At 38.7% G+C, this 16,197-nt stretch overlaps 1 protein-coding gene across 6 annotated transcripts in view; it reads left to right on the forward strand.

Annotated features, from left to right (window-relative positions):
• Positions 1-16,197, forward strand: part of RBMS2 (RNA binding motif single stranded interacting protein 2) — a 93,675-nt gene that overhangs the window by 26,772 nt on the left and 50,706 nt on the right. Inside the window, exon 1 of one of the 6 annotated variants that reach the window (XM_042946905.1) lies at positions 13,977-14,017. The exons of the other annotated variants lie outside the window; for them this stretch is intronic. The gene's annotated coding sequence lies outside the window, so the exon portion shown is untranslated. Of the gene's footprint in view, positions 1-13,976; positions 14,018-16,197 lie in introns of those variants that run through there. 6 annotated transcript variants of the gene reach the window in all.

The raw sequence follows: 16,197 nt of genomic DNA on the forward strand, positions 1-16,197 counted from the left end.
ACTTGTAAAGGGCCTAACCACGCCTTCCCTGACATCATCTTCCTGGCATGTGTTATTATAATTTAACTCCTCAGAGCATCAACAACTATTTCCTGTGGAAAAAAAAAGAAAGGAGATTGTGTTTAACTTGGGATAACTTGCCTTCCCCAGCCTATTTTGCATAAATTTCTATTTCCTCTTGATCTTAACTTATTGAAGATCAGTAGGGGGGGGGGGCTGGAAGTAATGATGAGAGTAGAACTGACTGCTGGGCATTGTCAGATCTTCACTCTGAGAAGCATGAGTTACTTGAAATTTTTGTTTACTCAGGAGAGAAGCAATACTATAATTGTTTATGTATTTACAACAGGGAAAGATAATTGTGTGTTTACTACATATTCAGCTAGTTTCTATCAAATCAAACTTAGTAGAACTGAGGACTAAGAATGTTTAGGTCTAACATCTCTTGTCTGGGGGCGGCTATTCTGTTACTGGTAATAAAGTGGACTCGGTTAGAGTTTAGTGGTAATGTCTCTCTGTTGATTCCACCTTTACGTTTTGAGCACTACTACACTGATTATCTTTTCTACTGTAATACGTATCCCACATGATCTCCTTGCCTCCTGTTTCTCCACCCTCTAAATAACTTTATACTTGCTGCTGATATAGTCTTCCAACATCCCAACGGTCTAGTGCTGAGCATTTCTTGTATAAAAACCTTTAATGGCTACATATTACCTGCCAAACAAAGTCCAAATCCGTAGCCCAATACTCACTATTTATCCAGCCTTTTCTTTTTTTTTTTTTTTTTTTTTTTTTTTCAACGTTTTTTATTTATTTTTGGGACAGAGAGAGACAGAGCATGAACGGGGGAGGAGCAGAAAGAGAGGGACACACAGAATCGGAAACAGGCTCCAGGCTCCGAGCCATCAGCCCAGAGCCTGACGCGGGGCTCGAACTCACGGACCGCGAGATCGTGACCTGGCTGAAGTCGGACGCTTAACCGACTGCGCCACCCAGGCGCCCCAAGCCTTTTCTTATCTTCCCCACCTACCCGCCTTGATTCCACTACCTTCACTCTGCCCCACCCAGTTGTTTTACTTGCAATTCTCTGGATATACCCTTTAGTTTACATTTTAATTCCATAAGAAAATATGCAGTAAGAAAATACAAGAAACAGGATGATAAAATATAGATGAGAATAAGAGGTCAGATGGAATTAAAATACATATGTGCAAACCATAGAGTTTTATCCTGGAAGATGAGGACTGAAGATGAGCCATTGATTTTGTCACTACAGAGGTGGTTGATAATTTTGATGAGCAGTTTCAGAGTGGGGAGCAAAAGCAAGGTTGGAGTGAGTTGATGATTGTAAAAGGTAATGTAGTGTAGATGGTGTGTATAGAGTAATCGTTTAAGAACTTTTTTTTTTTAAAATTTTTTTAATGTTTATTTATTTTTGAGACAGAGACAGAATGTGAGTGGGTTAGGGGCAGAGTCTAGAGAGGGAGACACAGAAGCAGGCTCCAGGCTCTGAGCTGTCAGCACAGAGCCCGACGTGGGGCTCGAACTCATGAGCTGTTAGATCATGACCTGAGCCGAAGTCGGACGCTCAACTGACTGAGCCACCCAGGCTCCCCAATCGTTTAAGAACTTTAAGATGGAGTCAGGGCGCTTGGGTGGCTCAGTCGGTTGAGCTTCCGACTTTGGCTCAGGTCATGATCTCGCGGTCTGTGAGTTCAAACTCCACGTCGGGCTCTGTGCTGACAGCTCAGAGCCTGGAGCCTGCTTCGGATTCTGTGTCTCCTTCTCTCTCTGCCCCTCCCCACTCATACTCTGTCTCTCTCTCTCTCTCTGTCAAAAATAAACATTAAAAAAAAAAAAATTTAAGAACTTTAAGATGGAGAGCAGAACCCAATTAAGAAATGGGCAAGATATGAATAGGCATTTCTTCAAAGAAGATCTACAAATAACCATGAACAAGGTGTTCAGCATCATTAGCTATCAAGAAATGTAAATCAAAACCACAATGAGATACCACTTTGCACCCACTAGGGTGGTTGTAATCAAAATGACAGGTAATAACATGGAGTATTGGACTCTTCATACACTGCATGTGGGAATGTTAAATGGTGCAACTTCTTTGGGAAAGAGTTTGGTGGTTCCTTAAAAGGTTAAGCATACTCCTAGGTATATACTCAAGAAAAATTAAAACATGTCCACATAAAAACTGTACACCAGTGTTCATAGCAACATTGAAGGTAGAAGCAAGCCAGGTATCTACCAACTGATGAACAGATAAATAAATAAAATGTTGTATATATCCATACAGTACAATTTTTGGAATTTTATTCATCAGTGACAAGGAATAGGGTCCTGATACATTCTACAAAATGGATGAACCTTGAAAAATACTTTGCTAGGTGAAAGATGCCACTCACGAAAGCCCACATATTTTATGCTTCCATTTATATGAAATGTCCTGAATAGGCAAATCTATGGAGACAGAAGGTGGATTAATGGTTGCCTAGGTCTAGTGGGGGAGGGTGATGGTTGGGGGTAAATGGGGAGTGACGGGTATTGGGTTTCCTTTTGGGGTAATGGAAATGTTCTAAAATTGATCGTGGTAATGGTTGTGAAAGTGTGATCTAAATACCATTGAATTTATACTTTAAGTGGGCTAATTACATGGTGTATAAATTATATGTCAATAAAATCATTATTTTAAAAAGATAGGGAATAGAGAAATGAGATAAAGGCAGAAACAGGATGGGGGTGATATTGAGAGAATTTTCTTAGAGATGGGAGATATGGGAGCCAAAATGTAAAAAGAATCATGGCGAGGTACTTTATTCTTATTTTCTAAATATGTATGTGCCTATTTGTGTTCCTTCTTTGTGATCCTTTTATTTTTGTTGTGCCTCATGTATTCAGCCTCTGATCCTTTGTTGTTGTCCCTTCCTTTTGGAATGGCCTTTCTGTTCATTTGTTCACTCCACCCACATTCATTAAACTGCTCCAGTGTGCTAGGCCCTGGGGCTACAGCATGACTGAGGCTGTTCAGTAGCTCAAATAAAACTGTCTTTTAAAACCCTATCTATCTCTTTAAGTTCAGCTGAAAAGTTACCTCTTCTATAAAGCATCTCCTAATCCCTCTACCTCCCACCCCCAAAGAGGACTTTTTTTTTTCTGAGCCTCTATAAAATTTTGTATTTCATATATGGTAATTTATGTAACTTTGTGTTGTTTTGGAATCATTTAGGTGATTGTCTTATTTTCATTGCTGGAGTGTAAACTCTGTAAAGGTAGATACGGTGTCATTCAGTTTATTATCCCCCAAAACACCTGATTTTAATTTTTTTTTAATGCTTATTTATTTTTGAGAGAGATAGAGTGTAAGCAGGGGAGAGACAGAGAGAGAGAGAGGGAGACACAGAATCTGAAACAGGCTCCAGGCTCTGAGCTGTCAGCACAGAGCCCGATGTGGGGCTTGAACCCCAAACCGTGAGATCATGATCTGAGCCAAAGTTGGACGCTTAACCGACTAAGGCACCCAGGCGCCTCCTGATAATAGCTTCTAAAGCCTACTCGTAGATCCTGAAAAAAATCTACCCTAATAAATGTAATTAAGCTAATGTTAGGCATTAAACTAAGGTTAAACAAAGGAAGGCAGCATTGTATTCTATACAAATTGTGTAATATGGAGTTAGAGCTGAATTTAATTGTGGCTTTTGTCAGTTTGCTAGCTGGGTGCTAGTTCCAAGTTTCTTAGGCTCTCTAAGACCTTGAGTTTTTCATCTAAAGTACTGATATACTTTATTGGATTCTTTTGAGAATGTGTAATATTTATAATCACATGTTAGGATGTAAATGGCCTATTCTTTTCTTTTTTTTTTTTTTTTTTTTTTAAGTAAACTCTATGCCCAACATGGAACTTGAACTCATGACCCTAAGATTAAGAGTCACATGTTCTTGGGGCGCCTGGGTGGCGCAGTCGGTTAAGCGTCCGACTTCAGCCAGGTCACGATCTCGCGGTCCGTGAGTTCGAGCCCCGCGTCAGGCTCTGGGCTGATGGCTCGGAGCCTGGAGCCTGTTTCCGATTCTGTGTCTCCCTCTCTCTCTGCCCCTCCCCCGTTCATGCTCTGTCTCTCTCTGTCCCAAAAATAAATAAAAAACGTTGAAAAAAAAAATTTAAAAAAAAAAAAAAAAAAAAAAAAGTGTCACATGTTCTACCACTCACTGAGCTGGCCAGACACCCCAACTATTACTTCTTTTATCAAAAAAGCCTTTTTTAATGCTTTATTTATTTACTTATTATTTTATGTATGTATTTTGAGAGAGAGAGAGTGTGCTTGCAACCATAGAGGCGGGGGGCGGTGGGGCAGAGAGGAACAGGGAGAGAGTATCCTAAGGGGGGGCTCGATGTCACAGTTTGTAAGATCTGAAATCAAGACCTGAGCTGAAATCAGGAGTTGGGTGCTTAACTGACTGAGCTACCCAGGCACTCCTATTAATTTATTTTTTATTTTTTTTAATTAAAAAAATTTTTTTTGAGAGAGAGAAAGAATGTGAACAAGGGAAGGGCAGAGAGAGAGAGAGGATCCCAAGCAGGCTCTGTGCTGTCAGTGCAGAGCCTGATACGGGGCTCCATCTCAAAAACTGTGAGATCATGACCCAAGTTGAAATGAAGAGTCAGTGACTTATCGGACTGAGTCACTCAGGTGCTCCTTTTTTTTTTTTTTCTTTAAGTTATTTTGAGAGAGAGAAAATGAGGTGGGGGGATGGGCAGAGAGAGAGAGAGAGAGAGGGAGAGAGAGAGAATCCCAAGTGGGCTTCTCACTGATAGATGCTGGGCTCAAACTTGCAAACTGTGAGATTATGACCTGAGCCGAAACCCAAGAGCGTCAGTCGCTTAACTGACTGAGCCACCCCAGTGCCCCTCCTATTTTTTTTTAAATTAAAGTTTTCATTTATTTATTTATATTTTTTTACTGGGTGTAAATGCAGTGTGGGACTTGAACTCACCACCCCAAGATCAAGAGTCGCATGCTCTTTCGACTGAGCCAGTCAGAACACTCCTGTGTCTTTCTAAAACTTTTATGATTTTAGTGGGATTTGGGAAGCTTATAGAGGTAATTACATATATTCAGTTCAAAATCTTCTATTCATTCTTCATCCCCCTCCAGTCTGGCTTCTGCCCCTACTAGCCCTCTAAGAGAAATCATCATAATCATCAGGTATTTCCCCCCCATCCCAACTTCCCCACCCCAGCTTTATTGAGATATAATTGGCATATAACATTCTGTAAGTTTAATGTGTAAAATGTGATGATTTAATATACATCTGTATTGCAAAAGGTTTACCACTTTAAGGTCAGATAACACATCCTTCACCTCAAATAGTTACCTTGTTGTTGTTGTTGTTGTTACGGTGAGCACATTAAACCTCTACTGTCGTAGCAGCTTTAAAGTATACGTTACCGTGGTATTAACCATAATTAATCACCATGCTGTACATTAGATCCCTGGAACTTACTCCTCTTATAATTGGAAGTTTGTACCCTTTGACCAACATCTCCCTATTTTCCTTACCCCTTAACCCTTGGCAACCACCATTCTGTTCTCTGTTTCTATGAGTTTGATGTTTTTTGATCCCACATGTGAATGAGATCATACAGTATTTGTCTTTCTCTGACTTCTTTCACTTAGTGTAATGCCCTCCATGTCCATCCGTGTTGTCACCAATAGGAAAATTTCCTTCTTTTTATGACTGAATAATATTTGTATGTATGTATATACAACATTTTCTTTATTCATCCGTCAGTAGACACTTAGATTGGTTCCATGTCTTGGCGCTTGTGAATAATGTGGCAGTGAACATGGGACTCAAGATACTCTTTGAGAAAGTGATTTTATCTCCCATGTATCTATACCCAGAAGTGGGATTGCTGGATCTAATGGAGTTCTATTTTTAGTTTTCTGAGGAACCTCCATACTCCATACTCTTTTCCATAGTGGCTGCACCAATTTACATTCCTACTAATGGTACACTAGGATTCTCTTTTCTCCACACCCTTTCCAGCATTTGTTATCTCTTGTTTTTATGACAATAAAACAGATGTGAGGTGATATTTCATTATGGTTTTGATTTGTGTTTCCCTAAGGATTAGTGACATTGAGCACTTTTTCACTTAGCTATTGGCTATTTGTATGTATTCTTTGGGAAAATGTCTATTCAGGTTTTCTGCCCATTTTTAAAAAATGTTTATTTATTTTTGAGAGAGAGAGAGAGAACATGAGTGGGAGAGGGGCAGAGAGAAGGGGACAGAGGATCCGAAGCAGGCTCTGTGTTGACAGCAGCGAGCCTGATGTGGGGCTCAAACTCACAAAGTGCAACGCAAGATCATGACCTGAGCCGAAGTTGGATGCTCAACCTACTGAGCCACCCAGGCATCTGCTCATTTTTTAATTTTTTTTTTTTTTTTTTTTTTTGCTATACATTTATATTAGTTCCTTATATATTCTGGTTTTTTGACCCCTCATTAGCTATATGGTTTGCAAAATTTTCTTTAATTCTCTAGGTTTCCTTTTCATTTTGTTGATTGTTTCTTATGCTGTGCAGAACTTTTTCGTTTGGTATAGCCCCAATACTGATTTTTTGCTTTTGTTGCTTGCACTTTTGGTGTCATATCCAAAAAAACAACATCAACTAGATCAATGTGAAGGGGCTTTTTCACTGTTTTCTTCTAGGAGTTTTATGGTTTCGGATCTTACATTTAAGTCTTTAATCCATTTCAAATTAATTTTTGTGAGTGGTTGTTAATATAGGGGTGCAATTTCATTCTTTTGTGTGTAGATATACAGTTTTACCGTTACCATTTATTGATGGGGACTGTTCTTTCCTCATTGAATGTTCTTGGTTCCGTTATCAAATTTGAGTTGCCAGTGTATATGTGGATTTATTTCTAGGTTCTTGATTCTGTTTCCATTGGTCTGTGTCTGCTTTTTAAATTTTTTAGTTAAAATTTTATTATTATTATTTTTTAAGTAAGCTCTGTGCCCATCATGGGGCTTGAACTTACAACCCTGAGATCAAGCGTTGCATACTTTACTGACTGAGCCAACCAGGTACTCTTTTAAAATTTAATTAAAAAAAAAATTTTTTTTTTTTTAATTTACATCAAAGTTAGCATATAGTGCAATAATGATTTCAGGAGTAGAATCAGGGGTGCCTGGGTGGCTCAGTTGGTTAAGCGTCTGACTTTGGCTCAGGTCATGATCTCACGGTCTGTGAGTTGGAGCCCCAAGTTGGGTCCTGTGCTGACAGCTCAGAGCCTAGAGCCTGCTTTGGATTCTGTGTCTCTGTTCCTCTTTCTGTCCCTCCCTTGCTTGCTCTCTGTCTGTCTCTCTTAAAAATACATAAACATTTAAAAAAAAAAAAAAGAGTAGAATTCAGTGATTCATCCCCTGCAAATAACACCCGGTGCTCATCTTCCTTCCTAAGTGACTTCCTTAATGCCCCTTGCCTATTTAGACCATCCCCCTACCCACAACCCCTTCAGCAGCCATCAGTTTGTTCTCTATATTTAAGAGTCTCTTATGTTTTGTCCCCCTCCTTGTTTTTATATTATTTTTGCTTCCCTTCCTTATGTTCATCTGTCTTGTATCTCAAATTCCACATATGAGTGAAGTCATATATTTGTCTTTCTCTGACTAATTTCACTTAGCATAATACACTCTAGTTCTATTCACATTGTTGCAAATGGCAAGATTCATTCTTTTTTATTGCTGAGTACTATTCCTGGTGTGTGTGTGTGTGTGTGTGTGTGTGTGTGTGTGTGTGTGTGTGTATGTATACACACACACACACACACACACCACATCTTCTTTATCCATTCATCTGTCGATGGACATTTGGGCTCTTTCCATACCTTGGCTATTGTTGATAGTGCTGCTATCAACATTGGGGTGCATGTGCCCCTTCGAGACAGCACACCAGTATCGTTTGGATAAATACCTACAAGTGCAATTGCTGGGTTGTAGGGTAGTTCTACTTTTAGTTTTTTGAGAAACCTCCATACGGTTTTCCAGAGCGACTGCACCAGTCTGCATTCCCACCAGCAGGGCAAAAGGGTTCCCCTTTCTCCACATCTTCACCAACGTCTATCATTGCCTGACTTGTTCATTTTAGCCATTCTGACAGGTGAGAGGTGGTGTCTCATTGTGGTTTTGATTTGTATTTCCCTGATGATGAGTGATGTTGAGCATTTTTTCGTGTGTTTGTTAGCCATTTGGATGTCTTCTTTGAAGAAGTGTCTATTCATGTCTTTTGCCCATTTCTTCACTGGATTATTTGTTTTTTGGGTGTTGAGTTTGATAAGTTCTTTATAGATTTTGGATACTAACCCTTTATCTGATATGTCATTTGCAAATATCTTCTCCCATTCTGTTGGTTGCCTTTTTTTTTTTTAATTTTTTTTTTAACGTTTATTTATTTTTGAGACAGAGAGAGACAGAACATGAACGGGGGAGGGTCAGAGAGAGAGGGAGACACAGAATCTGAAACAGGCTCCAGGCTCTGAGCGGTCAGCACAGAGCCCAAAGCGGGGCTCGAACTCATGTACTGCGAGATCATGACCTGAGCCGAAGTCAGATGCTTAACCGACTGAGCCATCCAGACGCCCCTGTTGGTTGCCTTTTAGTTTTGCTAATTGTTTCCTTTGCTGTGCAGAAGCTTTTTATTATTTATGTATTTTTATTTTTTTAATATTTATTTTTGAGAGAGACAGAGTGTGAGTGGGGGAGGGGCAGAGAGAGAGGGATACACAGAATCTGAAGCAGGCTCCAGGCTCTCGATGTGGAGCTCAATGTGGAGCTCAAACCCACGAACCGCAAGATCATGACCTGAGCTGAAGTTGGATGCTTAACTAACTGAGCCACTCAGGCATCCCTGGAAACTTTTTATTTATATTTATATTTTATTTTATTTTTATTTTTATTTTATTGTATTTTTTTATTTATTTTATGTATTTTGGGGGGTAGCTTTTTATTTTGATGAGGTTCCAATAGTTCATTTTTGCTTTTGTTTCCCTTGCCTCCGGAGATGTGTTGACTAAGAAGTTGCTGCAGCCAAGGTCAGAGAGGTTGTTGCCTGTTTTCTCCTCTCGGATTTTGATGGCTTCCTGTCTTACATTTAGGTCTTTCATCCATTTTGAGTTTATTTTTGTGTATGGTGTAAGAAAGTGGTCCAGGTTCATTTTTCTGCACGTCGCTGTCAAGTTTTCCCTGCACCATTTGCCGAAGAGACCGTCTTTATTCCATTGGATATTCTTTCCTGCTTTGTCTAAGATTAGTTGGCCATACATTTGTGGGTCCATTTCTGGGTCCTCTCTTCTGTTCCATTGACCTGAGTGTCTGTTTTTGTGTCAGTACCATACTGTCTCGATGATTACAACTTTGTAATACAGCTTGAAGTCCGGGATTGTGATGCCTTCAGCTTCGGTTTTCTTTTTCAAGATTGCTTTGGCTATTCAGGGTCTTTTCTGGTTCCATACAAATTTTAGGATTGTTTGTTCTAGCTCTGTGAAGAATGCTGGTGTTATTTTGATAGGGATTGCATTGAATATGTAGATTGCTTTGGGTAGTATCAACATTTCAACAATATTTGTTCTTCCAATCCAGGAGCATGGGTTTCTTTGTGTCTTCTTCAATTTCTTTCTTAAGCTTTCTATAGTTTTCAGTGTATAGATTTTTCACCTCTTTGGTTAGATTTATTCCTAGGTATTTTATGGGTTTTGGTGCAATAGTAAATGGAATCGATTCCTTGATTTCTCTTTCTGTTGCTTCATTATTGGTGTATAGGAATGCAACAGATTTCTGTACATTGATTTTATATCCTGCGACTTTGCTGAATTCATAGATCAGTTCTAGCAGTTTTTTGTGGACTCTTTTGGGTTTTCTGTATAGAGTATTATGTCATCTGCGAAGAGTGAAAGTTTTACTTCTTCCTTGCCAATTTGGATGTGTTTTATTCTTTTGTGTTCTCTGATTGCTGAGGCTAGGACTTCCAATACTATGTTGAATAACAGTGGTGAGAGTGGACATCCCTGTCGTGTTTTTGACCTAAGGGAGAAAGCTCTCAGTTTTTCCCCATTGAGGAGGACATTAGTGGTGGGTCTTTCGTATATGGCTTTTATGATCATGAGGTATGATCCTTCTATCCCAGTTTCTTGAGGGTTTATTTATTTTTGAGAGAGACAGAGAGAGGGTTGTGGGTGTATGCAAGTGGGGGTGGGGCAGTGAGAGAGAGAGAGAGAGAGAGAGAGAGAGAGAGAGAGAGAGAGAATTTCAAGCTGATGGCCCAGAGACTGAACGTCGGACTCTAATTCAGGCACTGTGAGATCATGACCTGAGCCGAAATCAAGAGCGAGACCCTTAACCCACTGAGCCACCCAGGCACTCCACTTTCAATTTCTTCCACCAGTGTTTTGTAGTTTCCATTATACAGATCTTTCACTTCCTTATTTTTAAGTATTTTATTGTTTTTGATGCTTTTGTTAATGGAATTGTTTTCTTTCTGATACTATATGGAGATGTAACTGATTTCATTGATAGTATATAGAAAAACAACTGATTTATTAATGTTGATTTTGTATCCTGAAGCTTTACTGAATTCGTTTATTAGGCCTCACACTTTCTTGGTAGAGGTTTATAATTTTTTGTATATAGGATATGTTATCAGCAATTATACTTCTTCCTTTCAGATTTGGATACCTTTATTTTCTTTCTTTGGGTGGCAAGTTGCTATTTATTTATGACAAATATTCCACATCTATGATCCTCTTTTTTTTTTAATTTTTTTTATTAAAGTAATCTCTTCACCCCACATGGGGCTTGAATCATGACCCTGAGATAAAGAGTCACATGCTCCTCTCACTGAGCCACTGAGGTGCCCCTGGCAGAAGTTCTTTGAAATGAGGCCATGGGCCTTGGCCAGTCAGAGGATGCTATTATCTGGCTTGCCTATCTTGCACATGGCCCCACAGATAGCGTAGGTTTTAAACTGACTGTTGAACCTTGTCAACCTTGGCCGCGTTCATCTCGTCCTTGAATGTGTGGTTCTTGGTGGATGATATGGTTGTTGGCGGAGCATTTCTGTGGTAATACAAGTCCAGGAACTCCCTGGTGTCATTCTGCATGTTAAGGGCGCACCTGCTACCACCCTGGATGCCTTTATTTCTTCTAGCCTACTTGCTACAGCTAGAACTTCTAGTACTGTGTTGAATAGGAGTGGTCAGAATGGGCATCCATGTCTTGTTCCTGATTTTAGAGGAAAAGCTTTCAGCCTTTCACTGTTGAGTATGATATTAGCTGTGGGCTTGTTGTGTATGGCCTTTGTATGTTGAATTATGTTCCTTCTATACCAAATTCGTTGAGCAATTTTATAGTGAAAGGACGTTGAATCTTGTCAGTTGCTTTTTCTGCATCTGTTGAGATGTATGATTTTTATCTTTCATTCTGTTGTGGTGTATCACATTTATTGATTTCTGTATGTCAAAACATTCTTTCATCCCAGTGGTAAATCTGACTTCATCATGATATGTGATCCTTTTAATGTGCTGTTGAATTTATTTTGCTAGTATTTTTTTTAAATTTTTTAAAATGTTTATTTATTTTTGAGAGAGAGAAACAGTGTGAACAGAGGAGGGGGGCAGAGAGAGAGGGAGACACAGAATCTGAAGCAGGCTTCAGGCTCTGAGCTGTCAGCACAGAGCCCGACATAGGGCTTGAACTCACGAACCACTAGATCATGACCTGTGCCGAAGTCGGGCGCTTAACCGACTGAGCCACCCAGGCGCCCTATTTTGCTAGTATTTTGTTGAGAATTTTTGTATCTATATTCATCAGAAATTTTGGTCTGTTGTTTTCTCTTAGTGTGCTCATCTGGCTTTGGTATCAAGATAATGGTGGCCTTACAAAATGAATTTGGGAATGTTTCCTCCTCTTTAGTTTTTAGAAAAGTTTGAGAAGAACTGGTGTTAATTCTTTAAATGTTTGGTAGAATTCTCCCATGAAGCTGTCTGGTCCTGGGCTTTTCTTTCTTGGGAGGTGTTTGATTACTGATTCAGGCTCCTCACTTGTTACTCATCCGTTCAGATTTTCTGTGTAGTTTGTTTAATGTTTTATTTATTTTTGAGAGAATGAGCGTGAGCAGGGGAAGGGCTGAAAGAGAGGGGGAGAGAGTATCCCAAGCAGGGTCCTCACTGTCAGTACATGCATGGCTCAACCTCATGAACCCAATGCACGGCTCAACCTCATGAACCATGAGGTCATGACCTAAGTCAAAATCAAGAGTTGGATGCTTAACTGACTGAGCCACCCAGACGCCCCTGTTTGTTTTTATGATTAATACTTGGTAGGCATAAGTTTCTATGAATTTATCTATTTCTTCTAGGTTATCGAATTTGGTGGTGTATAATTATTCATGGCAATCTCTTATCCTTTATGTTTCTGTGGTATCAGTTGTAATGTCTCTTCTGTACAATTTTGAGTTCTCTTTTTCTTTGTAAGTCTAGCTGAAGTGTTGTCAATTGTTTATCTTTTCAAAAAACCAACGCTTAGTTTCACTGAGCTTTTCTATTGTTTTTCTATTCTCTATTTGATTTATTTATTCTCTGACCTTTGTTCTCTCATTTTTTCTATTAACTTTGGGCTTAATATGGTCTTCTTTTTCAAGGTCCTTGAGGTTGTTTGAAAAAATTTTTAAATATTTACTTTTGAGAGAGAGAGTACAAGCAGGAGGAGGGGTAGAGAGAGAGAGGAGAGATAAAATCCCAAGCAGGCTCCATCCTGTCCATGTGGATCCTGACACAGGGCTCAGTCTCATGAACTGTGAGATAATGAGCTGAAATTAAGATTCCGACACCCAACTGACTGAGCCACCCAGCTGCCCCAAGATTTTTTTTTCTTTAAAAAAAATTTTTTTTAATGTTTATTTTTGAGAGACAGACAGACAGACAGAGTGTGAGCAGGGGAGGGGCAGAGAGAGAGGGAGACACAGAATCTGAAGCAGGCTCCAGGCTCTGAGCTTCCAGCACAGAACCATATGCAGGGTTCGAACTCACAAACTGCGAGATCATGACCAGAGCCAGTTGGACGCTCAACTTACTGAGCCACCCAGGTGCCCCGATTTTTTTCTTAATGTGAGTATTTATTGCTATAAACTTCCCTCTTTGCAATATTTTTGCTACATATCATGAGTTTTGGTATGTTGTATTACCATTTTTTTTTGTTTCAGGATTTTAAAAATTTCTTCTTTGACCCATTGGTTGTTCAGGAGTGTATTGTTTGATTTCCACATTTTGTGAATTTTCTAATTTTCCTTCTGTTATTGATTCTAGTTTTTTACCATTTTGGCCAGAAAAGATCCTTGATGGGCTTAGTAATTTTTCATTTACTAAGACTTGTTTTGTGATTTAATACATGCTCTAATCTGCAGAATGTTCGTGTACACTTGCAAAAAGAATGTGTATTCTCCTGTTGGTTGGAATGTCCTGTATGTGTCTCTTAGGGCCATTTGGTTTAAAGTATACTTTGAGTCCTGCATTTCTATATTAATTTTCTGCTGGGTGATCTGTCCATTGTTGAAAGTGGGGTGTTGAAGTCCCCTACTATTAGTGTACTGTTGTCTGTTTTTCCTTCAGATCTGTTATTATTTGCTTAATATATTTAAGTACTTTCATGTTGGGTGCATATGTATTTACAATTTTTATATTCTCTGGATGAATTGACTGCTTTATCATTATATAATGTGTGTCTCTTGTTTTTTACTTAAAGTCTATTTCTTCTGATGTAAGTATAGTTATCTTGCACTCTTGGTTTCCATTTGCATAGAATATCTTTTTCCAACCGTTCACTTTGTTCTTATGAGTGTTTTGTAAGTAACATGTTAAGTTGGGTCTTGTTTTTTTATCCATTCAGCCACTCTGCATTTTGGCTGGAGAATTTAATCCATTCACGTTTAAAGTGATCATTTCTAGGTAAGGACTTATTATTGGCATCTTGTTAATTGTTTCTGGCTTTTTTTTTTTTTTTTCTTTTTCTTAAGTAAACTCTACCCTCCAATGGGGCTTGAACTCGCAACCCTGGGATCAAGATCAAGGACCAGGCACCCCTGTTTCTGGCTGTCTTGTAGTTCTTTTCTTCCTCTTTTGCTGACTTTTTTTTGTGAATTGATGATTTTCTGATAATTACTGATTACTGGTAACTTGTCTTTGTATACAAAATCTATGCTTTTAACCTCCCCCTGACATTTTATGTTTTCATATCACAGTTTACATATTTTTATGTTGTATATCCATTGACAAATTATTTTAAGTATAGCTATTGTAGGACTTTTTTTTTTTTTCTAAAGTAGGCTCTACACCCAATGGGTGGCTTGAAGTCATGACCCCGAGATCAAGAGTTGCATGCTCTACCAACTGAGCCAGCCAGGTGCCTCAGTACTTCTGTTCTTTAACTTTTATATTAGAGTTAAGTGGTTAATACCATTATGTTACAGTATTAGAATATTCTGAATCTGATTATATGTTTACCTTTACCAGTGTGTTGTGTATTTTCATATGTTTTCATGTTGCCAGTTAGTATTCTTTCATTTCAGCTTCACCAACTTCTTTCATCATTTCTTGTAAGTCAGGTCAAATGGTGATGAATTTTCTTAGTTTTTGTTTGTTAAGGAAAGTCTTCCTGACCTTCATTTCTGAACAACAATTTTTCTGGGTAAACTATTCTTGGTTGGCGTTTTTCTTTTTTCTTTCATCATTTTGACTATATTATCCCATTCTCTTCTAGCCTGCAAGGTTTCTGCTAAAACATCCACTGATAGCCTTATGGAGGTTTCCTTGTATGAGGGAATTTGTTTTCTTGTTGATTTTATTTATTTATTTATTTATTTATTTATTTATTTATTTATTTATTTATTTATTTTTAAGGTTTTATTTACTTAAGTAATCTCTACCCCCAATGTGGGGCTTGAACTCAAGACCTTGAGATCAAGAGTTGCACACTCTTCCAACTGAGCCAGCCAGACATCCCTTCTTGTTGATTTTAAAATTCTGTCTTTGGGGCACCTCTCTTTTGGTTGGTTAAGCATCTGACTCTTGATTTCGGCTCAGGTCATGATCTCACGGTTCGTGAGTTCAAACTCCACATTGGGCTCTGCACTGACAGCTCTCCTATCTCTGCCCTTCCCCTGCTCGCTCTCTGTCTCTCTCTCTCTGTGTCTATCTCTAAATAAGTAAATAAATACTTACAAGCATAAATAAAATTCTGTCTTTGTCAGGCAACTGACTGGTTCAGTTTGAGCACGCAGTTATTGATTTCAGGGTCATGAGTTCAAACCCCACATTGGGGTAGAGATTACTTTGAATAAATTAAATTCTTTGTCTTTGATTTTAGACAGTTTATTATAATCTATCATGGAGAAGATTGTTTAGGATTGAAATTTTGGGGTAAGTTATTACTTTCATGAATTGGATGTCCAAATATCTCTCCAGGTTTGGGAAGTTCTTAGTCATTGTTTCTTTGAATAAGCTTTCTACCCCTTCTCTTCTCCTTCTGGGATTCTAGGGATGTATAAATTGTTTCTGTTAACATGTCCCTAAGTCCCATTAACTTTCTTCATTCCTTTTCCTTTTTTTCTTCTGACTGGATAATTTCAAAGGACCACTCTTCAGGCTCAGTGATTCTTTTGTTTGGTCTAGCCTATAAGGTACTTGTAAGTTGCCAGATCCAACTAGCTTTTTTTTTAGTTTACATCTTACATAACTTCTTGGCAGCATTTGCTAGAGTTGACTATTCTCCATTTCTTGAAACGCTCTCTTTCCTTGCCTCTGGTTACACAACCTTTTTGGGTCATGCCCTTTTGGCCCTTCTCTTTTGGTCTATTTGTCAGTTATTCTGTTCAATTCCTGATTATTTAGAATTCTTTAGGCCTTCCTACCTTACCTTCTCTTTAAATATACTTTTTTCCCTAGATTTTAGTTATTAGTATGCTAACAGATTTACAGATTATAATTGCCAGACAGATCTCTCCACTGTGTATCCAGCTGCCTAATAGATATTTTTTCCTGGAAATTTTATAAGTTATTCAAGTTCTTTTTTATGTTAGAGAGTACGTGAGTTGGGGAGAGGGGCAGGAGGAGGAAGAGAAAGAATGAGA

Source organism: Panthera leo, chromosome B4 (assembly GCF_018350215.1).
Source record: "Panthera leo isolate Ple1 chromosome B4, P.leo_Ple1_pat1.1, whole genome shotgun sequence".
Classification (NCBI taxonomy): domain Eukaryota; kingdom Metazoa; phylum Chordata; class Mammalia; order Carnivora; family Felidae; genus Panthera; species Panthera leo.